Source organism: Calidris pugnax, unplaced genomic scaffold (assembly GCF_001431845.1).
Source record: "Calidris pugnax isolate Ruff unplaced genomic scaffold, ASM143184v1 scaffold41, whole genome shotgun sequence".
Taxonomy (NCBI): Eukaryota; Metazoa; Chordata; class Aves; order Charadriiformes; family Scolopacidae; genus Calidris; species Calidris pugnax.
In genome coordinates, this window is record NW_015094509.1 from 13,491,103 (window position 1) to 13,499,938 (window position 8,836).

Genomic DNA, 8,836 nt, shown 5'->3' on the forward strand with positions numbered 1-8,836 from the left:
AGTTACGTTTAACCCTCACATGCTTGAGCTACTTTGCTAAGACAATTGTGTTTCTTAGCAGAGTTTACAGAGAGTTTTTTTACAGCATGTAATGAAATTAAGGTTGCCAAATAGTAATGGGAAACGGCAGTTCAGAAGGATAATCATTTTGCGTGTTTGGCGTCTAAACTAAGGTAACTAATTATAAAACAGTGAGGAATGGTAGTTGAACTATTCCAAACTGTATTCTGTACTACTGCGTAGTTATCACATGCAAAACACTTCTTCCAATCTGCAAGTCTGTATGAGTTATACAGGCACCTCTCATTATATGTAGAAACTTTCTCGGGGGCAACTTCCTCAGATTGTGGTAACTATTTAAGAAACTATCTTATACTTAAATAGTGCCTTTGGTATTTGCTAGAGACAAATCAAAAACGCACAGATTAGAAACAGGATTGGAATATTCCTGAAATTCAGAGGAATTTGGATCTGAGTTCCTGCTCTAGTATTTGTTGTTGTTACATAAATATCAGCCAACACTTGTGCAGACCACTTTGTACAATTTTTCCCATGAAAGTAAGTAGTCTTCTAAATAGCAATAGCACGTCGCTAAAAAAAACAGCCTGCAAGGCTGTTTTAGCCACGAGGAAACCTACCCGCAAGAATACTGAGTGCAAGCACCTTCAGTGCTCATGCAGTTGCCACCTGTAACACAATACAATTTCATTCTAAAAGAACTGCCTGGAATATTTAGCCAGGCATCTGACCTGCTCCTGAGGAAGCTATTCCTACTAAAAACTAGGGGTGGAGGCTTTTCATCTTGCATCTGGAAAGAAGCCACTGCATTTGAGTCAATAATAAATATCCCTATTATAATACAGAGAAAAGAGAGTTTTATCTTGCTTGAAAATGCCTTAATGTCTGATATATGGAGAAAAAAAAAAAAGGAATGAATACAAAGCAAAGAGCAAAACATCAATGCTACTGTTGCTTTTAGCAAAATCAGAATATTCTTCTACCTCTGAACTGTTCACTCCACCTTTGCACTCTTTTTCTGCCTCTGAAAACCAACTTCTTATGGCTTGTTTTCTTACTATCATATAGCACTTCTCATTCTCCATCATCACCAGAACTGGTTCTGCTGTGGTTTATTACACTGTCTTTGCAGTTATTGTGAAATGTAATTGCAAGATACTTGCTCACGTAAGATCAAAGAGCCTCAGTCAGGAAGAAGAGTGTAGGATCAGACACCGAGCTAAAGGCTTAGCATAAAAACAGCTATTCCCTACGAGGCAAATCAGAAATACCAGAGCACTAACAGGGTAACACTACATGCTTTTTTTAAAAGTAAAAAGAAAACTTTATGAATGGGCCTCAGAGCAGTTAAAAGGGGGATAACAAAGGTGGATGTACAAAGGCCTCCTACATTTTTAGTTCATATTTTAAAATTCTTTTGTTTACACAAATGCCTCATTCACTTTCTGCAGAGTATTTAACAGACTTTCTCATGCAAACATGGAAAAGTGAGACTCTAAACTTACTGTTGATGTTTTTCAGATGAGGAAAGACCTTCACAGAAGAGCGGGCTCACTTTGCTGCTATTGCATGGCCCCTTCCCGCTGGCATAAGGTGACTTCTCCTTCTGTCGCCTTCTTCCTGAGGGATAACAGCCATAAGGACCTTCAAGAAGTGCTCAAAGTTATCGAGCATCTCTAGCATTTCCTCATTTGTCTCCAGCTTAGTTCCCTGCCACAGCACCTGCTTCTCAAAGCCAGGTTCATCCCTGACCCCAGGCCCCAAACTAATGGGTCATGGGCAGCACTGTGGCAGGTGTCACTCTGGAGAGACCTGGCAGAGCCATGCAGCAGCCAGAGTATCTCCTTCCAGCACACTGCACTCTAGGTTTCCTTACTAGAGAGAACCAAGTCACCCCACTCACTCAGTGACCACTGCCACATCTGTTTTGTGGGAGCAGTGCACCTGAGACACCTTGTGTGCCCGACCACGTGAGGTTTCATGAAGAGGTGAGGAAGGGATGGCCCAGGAGCCATTCTGTTGCTCCCAGTTTGCGGCCTTTCTAGCCCACAGGGAGGCAGAGAAAGGGACTCATGAACCGTGCTGGGATGCACTTAAATCTTTGCAGGGATGCAGAGAGACTGCTGAAATGGCAGCTGCCCTGAAGGTCAGCATGCTTTGGGGCTGCTCTTGCTGGTCCCAGAGCCTGAGCTGCCTAGCAGGGTACCTATCTAGAAGCACAGACACTGCCAATCCTGTGACACAGGGATCATCAAGGTCAGTTTGCTGTTCCCCCAAACACATAGCAAAGACCTTTTGACAAGGACATTGAACTGGCCAGGCCAGGTTCAGTTTATGCTTTCCCCTAGTACACTCCTGGCCCCGTGCATACACTGGCAGAAGGACAACAACAAACACAGAAAAAAGGTTTGTTTCCAGATCTATAGCCAGTTAATTCCACGGTGTAATTTTCTAACGAACCCCATTTTATGTAAGGTAAACAGGTTCAGAAATGAGAAGAGTTTTTATTTTCCAACATTCCCTATTTATGTTAAAGTATCTGCTTTCTCCTTTCCAAGACCAAATCAACCAACAAAGCAACCAACCAAACAAAATATCTTGCTGCAAGGATTTCAATGGTTTGGTGTCTTCTGCCAGATTTGATAAATGTGCAGTTTATTATCCCAGTACCACATGATCTATGTGACCTATCCTAGCTTTTTAAGACCTGAAAATTTCACACTTCTGCAGGATCTTACGTTACACACTATAGATATAAACTGAATGATTTGTCCAAGATTTCACAGTAAATCAATGGCTCAGCCAGAAACTGAATAGGGGAATGGTAGTGTTTAAAAGTCTGTTTTCTTAAGACCACTTCCTCTGATACAATGACTACTTTCTTGTTCCTTGAACTCTTCATTCTGTGTAACCGGGAAGGGATGGATCCAGAGGCTTCCTTCCCAGACCATGCAAAGTCTCATATGCATTGTTTGTTTAGTGGCTATACAAAATTCTGTAGTTCATTATGCAATCAATCCTACAAGGCAAAATAAATGGAAATTCAATATCCAGGTAAAGGTTACTTTTACATGATATCAGTTCCCGCATATCTAGCATTAAAATAATTTAATGGCTTTTGTCACAGAATCATATGTATGCTCAGAGTTCAAATACAAATTCTAGGAAACCACTATCTATTTCTGTTTCTTTACATTTCTGCCGCAATATGTGTTATTGCTGCACACGACTTGCAATAAGGTTGCATCATATCACACACTGTAACTGGAGTTACTCCAGCTCAACTTCCTCAGTGTATAGGGGAATTCACTGCAGAGTGGCCCCTAAGTATAGGCACAAGAAACAGTCTTTTATCTCTAGGTAAACCAATGCCATACCGTAGGACACAAAATGTTTATTTTTAATGTAGCTCATTCCAAAGAACCTCATTCTAAATATATACATTTGAATGAATAAAAAGGGATCTGAAGTCCCAAACATCTGACTAGTTATGTGCTAATGATTCTCCAGTGACTGCAGTGGAGGTGGTCCCAATTTACTGTAGTGCTGAGACCAGGATGGGACACAGGAGATTTGCCTGACCGTACAGAATCCAGACAGTATTGAGAGCAGATGAAAGGGAAGACTGACTTGCCTACTATGCAATAACACTACCTGTATGCTTTCTTTTCTTACTCTCCTGGGAACAAGAAAGTAGTCATCTCAGATCAATTACTCCTCACTACTGAGGTTTGTATATTTACATGTGCATATTTAAGGCACGATCCCACACAGTGCTGCTTGCCAGATCCTTCCTTCAAAGGAATACCGGGATGGGTGCTGAGTCACGCTGCAGCTCAACCCGGCTCTCCCAGCATTTCATTTCACACCTGGGAACAAGTAAACATCTGGGAACATTAACAGAATGGCAAAAAGCAGCAGCTCTTGGAAGAACACGATGGTTTACCACAGAACAATCTGAGTTCCTGGTTATGCCATACAACCTGTCTGAATTTTGTCTCACACAGAGCTTGTGAGGCTTCCCAGGGCAAAAGCTTTATTGGACTCTTTCCAAACATGTCAGCAGCTAAGACACCTAGGTGTTTTCTTAATTCTTATTGTCATGCTGTCAGGGACATGGGAAAATCAAGTTGTTCCTGTATTCGTAACAAATCTTTGAGCTTATACATATAAAGAAAAAGCATGTAGATTAATTCAGTTAAGTTTGGTCTCATGTCTCATTCATCGCAGGAAGGAGGGAATGCCTCCAGCATCTTTTTGTTATCTGTCTAGAGTAAGTTTTGTCCTTAAATTTCACACTTTCAGGATACTCGAGGCATTTTTTAAAGACCAACTTCCAATCCTATCAAAAAGGAGTGATGCATCGTAACTGAACAAGGTGGGCATGATATTTCTGTTTGAGAATAATAAAAATATTGCCCAACAACAGTGATCTTCCACTGTAAAACTTAGCCAAAGCCAGAATGTTGCCTTGAAAAGAGACTTCATACGGCTACAAGCCTTTTATCCCTATCATGTGAATGTGCCTTCTATTGCCAATTACGTTGAAAGCGCAATTCTGTGGAAATTACTTATCAGCAATGTTGTTTGTTTAAACAGTTTAGTTATCCTATGGGCTATTTCCAGGTCTTGCTCCTCACCAGGGAAAAGCACAGGAGAGAAACAACAACCCATTGGTGCATTGCTTTTAGTTTCTGAATTAATTTAACATGTAGCCCCAGGTACTGTGCAATATGTGCATCTATTACTGAGGTCATAAAGGCAGGAACCATGATAGTATGGTTTTCTTGGAAAAGGAAAAAAAGCACTCCCTCAGTCAATTGTAAATAAAAAAAAAAAAAAGTTATCCTAAATACTGGTAAAAGTTGGATATCTAGCAACAAAAAATCAAATTTTCTTTATGCTCTGTGGCTTAGCAACTTAAGATCTCTCCTTTGGAGTCTTAGGGGTTAAGCACTGCAAGGTTACAGCTTTCCAACCTGATGGAAACCAAAATCTCGAATCAGGTGCTTAAAATCCCTATTCATAAGGAACATTAGATACATAGTCATTAGAGACACAGAAGCCAGCATGTCGGTGACATAATCCCTTATGTTGCCCATAGAAGGAATATGATACCTACAGATCACTCCTGAGCATACTGCTCCAGTACCTCAATCTTTCTTTCTCCATCAGTCTTTTCTTAATAGGCTTCGCTGTAGCTCTGCTCTTTTCAACTCAGGTGCAGTAGAGAGGGAAGTGATGCCACTGCCAAGGATGGTGAGTCCCAGGTTTAAATCCTTCCACTGCTTGATTTGGAGAGAGATAGTAATCAGACTCTCATATATGGAGCATATATATTCATAGCAAGGCAAGAATGAGCCCTCTGGTTCAGCTGCATCAGCCACATTCTCTATCAATCTGAATGACACCCTAATCAACAAACTACGAAAGTCAGTCTTGGCTGCTCTCTGACTTAATTAAAAATCAGAATGTAAACATTGTCCTTCATTTTCTTCACAGAGAAAAGGAAATAAATCCAGGTCAGTTCTCAGTATTTATATCCTTCAAGAACTCAAGTATCTGGCTAAAGCATATGTAGCAAGAATATAACATTTATGAAGTAGCACTGTCCTACTTCCTTAGAGGTAGAGACTTAATTCTAATCACAACTGATTTTCCCAACAACCTTAATCATTTCATAGAGTAGACTTAGCTAAAATATTCCATGGGAAATAAACTTTATCAGATCTGATCAACTTTTTCCCTTGAGTTTCTATGGTGCTCCAATCAACTTCTGTCTACCTTTTGAGAAATACCTGCAAATCAAATGGTCTGGGAGAAATGGACTGGAAAAGCTGTAATCTATACACCAGTGGACAAATAGGAAAAAGCTACATAGACTGCACTGATTCTCCATTTTACAAGCTTCTGTAAAGAATCTGGCATTATTGCTTTTCTAGAAAAATCATAACACATTTTCTCCTTTCAGCCAAAAGAATAATGAGTCTTCCTTCAACTGTACAAGCTAATCATTCATTATGTGGGTGAAACACCTAGCTTTTTATGTGGCTTTAAACTGGGAGAACATAGAATTAAGGTCTTGAATTACTATTGTTGTTTGAGTTCACCTTCAAAAACACAGCTTAATTGCTTTAGTTGTCTGGTCAAAAGGAGAATGTGGTAAAGGTGATGTTTCTGAAATGTATTTCGTTCCAAATCAGAAATGAACTAGAGTCCAAGAGTGAGAAGCCTCAATACTGCAGCTTTTTGAATTCTCACCCTTGCTATATTTTTCATGAATGGGCACACTCAACTCCATGAGTACTCTGAGTGTTCATCCAACTTAGCTTAAATTTTGGGCCAGAGTTCGACTCTAGCAGGAGCAGGAACAGTCAACAGTAATGATATTACACAACACAAGCAGTTCAGTCTTCCAGCATTCAGGATCACTTTCCTGGTATTGTTCTGGAGTGGGTAAACAGTAAGAAAGGAAGTAGAGATGAGAACATGAACGATATTGACATTTACCATTGACCAATGCCAAGAGTTATGGCATAGGCAACCTAGCTTGAAAGCTACAGAATCCGTGTCTGAATGGAAATAAATACTTTAACAAAATGCAATAAATGGAACAAACCCAAAAAAAATGGAACATTCTTCTAGAAGCTGAGGAAAAACAACATAAAATTGCATTTCAGTTCAAACTGCAGGAAATACAAGCTCACCATGACTAGGTGAACGTATGGTGGTCCGTTGAGCCCAGCTTTTGCCAAAAAAACCTTTAAAATCTTATTTGCTTTCTTTGTGTTTTTTGAGCTTTAAATATGCTGAGTCAGAATTTCAAGTGCTTTCTCCAGCAGTACTAAATAGATTATATAGCTATAGAACTACACATATTTTCTGGAATTAAGACAAATAGTAATTGAATACTTTGATAGCAAGACTAGTGTATTGGACTTCAGTTTACCTAGGACTTTGCAGTCTCTAGGACCATGGTAGCTTTCTTACTCTCAGTCTGTTTATTAATTCCCAGCAGCTTATGGTTAGGTTCTGGGTGACAGATATAGCAGAGAAAAAGGCAGAAATCAGCCACCAGGGTTTTGAAGCATCAGAGGCAAGTAAACAGCAGTTTAGCCATTAAAAGGGAGAAGCACAGAAAGACAGTCTGGAATTAAGAATTGCAACTATTTCTTATTTAAGAAGGTGGTTTATGAATAAAATATCTCTTATATTTTTATAGTGTATTTTTTTACACACACCTATTATTTATTTTTGCAAACAGCTTCTGTTTTCACATTCCGTATATGGGTATAAGGCAGAGGCTTGACTTTCTGTGCTCCATTCTCGCGGCATCCCCGTCATACCAGAATTTGTGGCTTACTAATTAGAAGCCTCAGTTGACTGGTTGAATTTATTTTAAGAGGCCAATCAGCTTCTTCCCAACCGTACGTGTCATTTTTTATTAGGAAACAAGAAGTCAGACAACACAAATAAATAGCAGTGAGGCAAGAGGCTAGCTATGCTTTACGAGCAGTCCCGCGCTAAATAGCCTCACTACATCCACATCCCACTTCTCGGCTGAAGTATAGGATGCACTCATCCTATACTTAGACAGCAAGCTGTCGTAATTATATATGGGAGAAACATTTATCACAAGTTGACTCTGACTAATTGGCCTGCTAGAACCAAGTCATTAATAGTACAGAGACAGTATTTTCCAACAGAGTTGGAAAATAAAGATAGGAATTCCTGTCCCGGGGCTAGGGTACGCCTAGGGCTGTGGCTCAGGCTCTGTGCTCCACAGCTATAGCCAGCTCTGCAGCTTAGACCTCTCCGTATCGCACTGCAGTTGGAGTGAGGACATACTACCTTCCCTTCAGAAATTCCCTCTAGCACATTTGTACACCCTGCTCTGTCAGAGATGCCCAAGGAAGCATGTAAAACTCACATGAACACAGTTGTGGACACAGCCAGGTTGTGGTTCCCAGTGGAGAGCTGGCCTAGCCACACTCTTTGAGAGAGTCACCTATAGCAGACAGCCAGAATATACATCTCAGGCTTCTGATCACACTGAAGATCTCAAAATGCCTAATCGCTAAGCAGTAAAAGCAGAGGTAACTAATGGGATTACAAATATCTTTGGTTTCTTTTAATGCCAGCGGTCATATAAATACTGTATCACTGTATTGAATCCACATAACATGTTTATAAGTGTAATGAGTTTTTCAACTGATTCTTCAGCCACTTCTGAGAACACAGTGCAGCGTAGGACCTGTGACATCCTGGCAATGCTGCTTTCAAGCATGGTGCTGTGTCCCGTGGAACATCAGTGCTGAAATATTAACATCAGAGCCTGGACTGTGTCCTCGGGACCATGTGTGCTCAGGCACTGTCACTGAAACACCAGCAGCCTAAGAGCTTCATTTCTGAATGTAAATAGAACAGAAAATGGTCTGAAATACAATATATAAAAGTGAACATTTTCCTCTCTGTGTACACCACTTACTGTACATCTCACATACACTAACCCAGAGTACTCAAATAGACCCAGTTTCTCTAATAGCATGTAATTCAAAGACAGACTCTTAATTCACTTTAATCATCATAAACCCATCAGCACACTAGTAGGCATTTAACTACTGTAGGCCAATAAAAATGTTGTTTAAACTGTTAACTGCCCATTTAAAGCGGCAATTAATCCCCAAGATCAACACCTTCAAAATTATTGCCATGGGGCATAGATAAATATTAACCTTGGCTCTTCAGGAAAGTGTTGGGCTTGTGACCTGGGGACGGATCATTCTTGGTAGTTTAGGTTTTATCCCATGCACTGCCA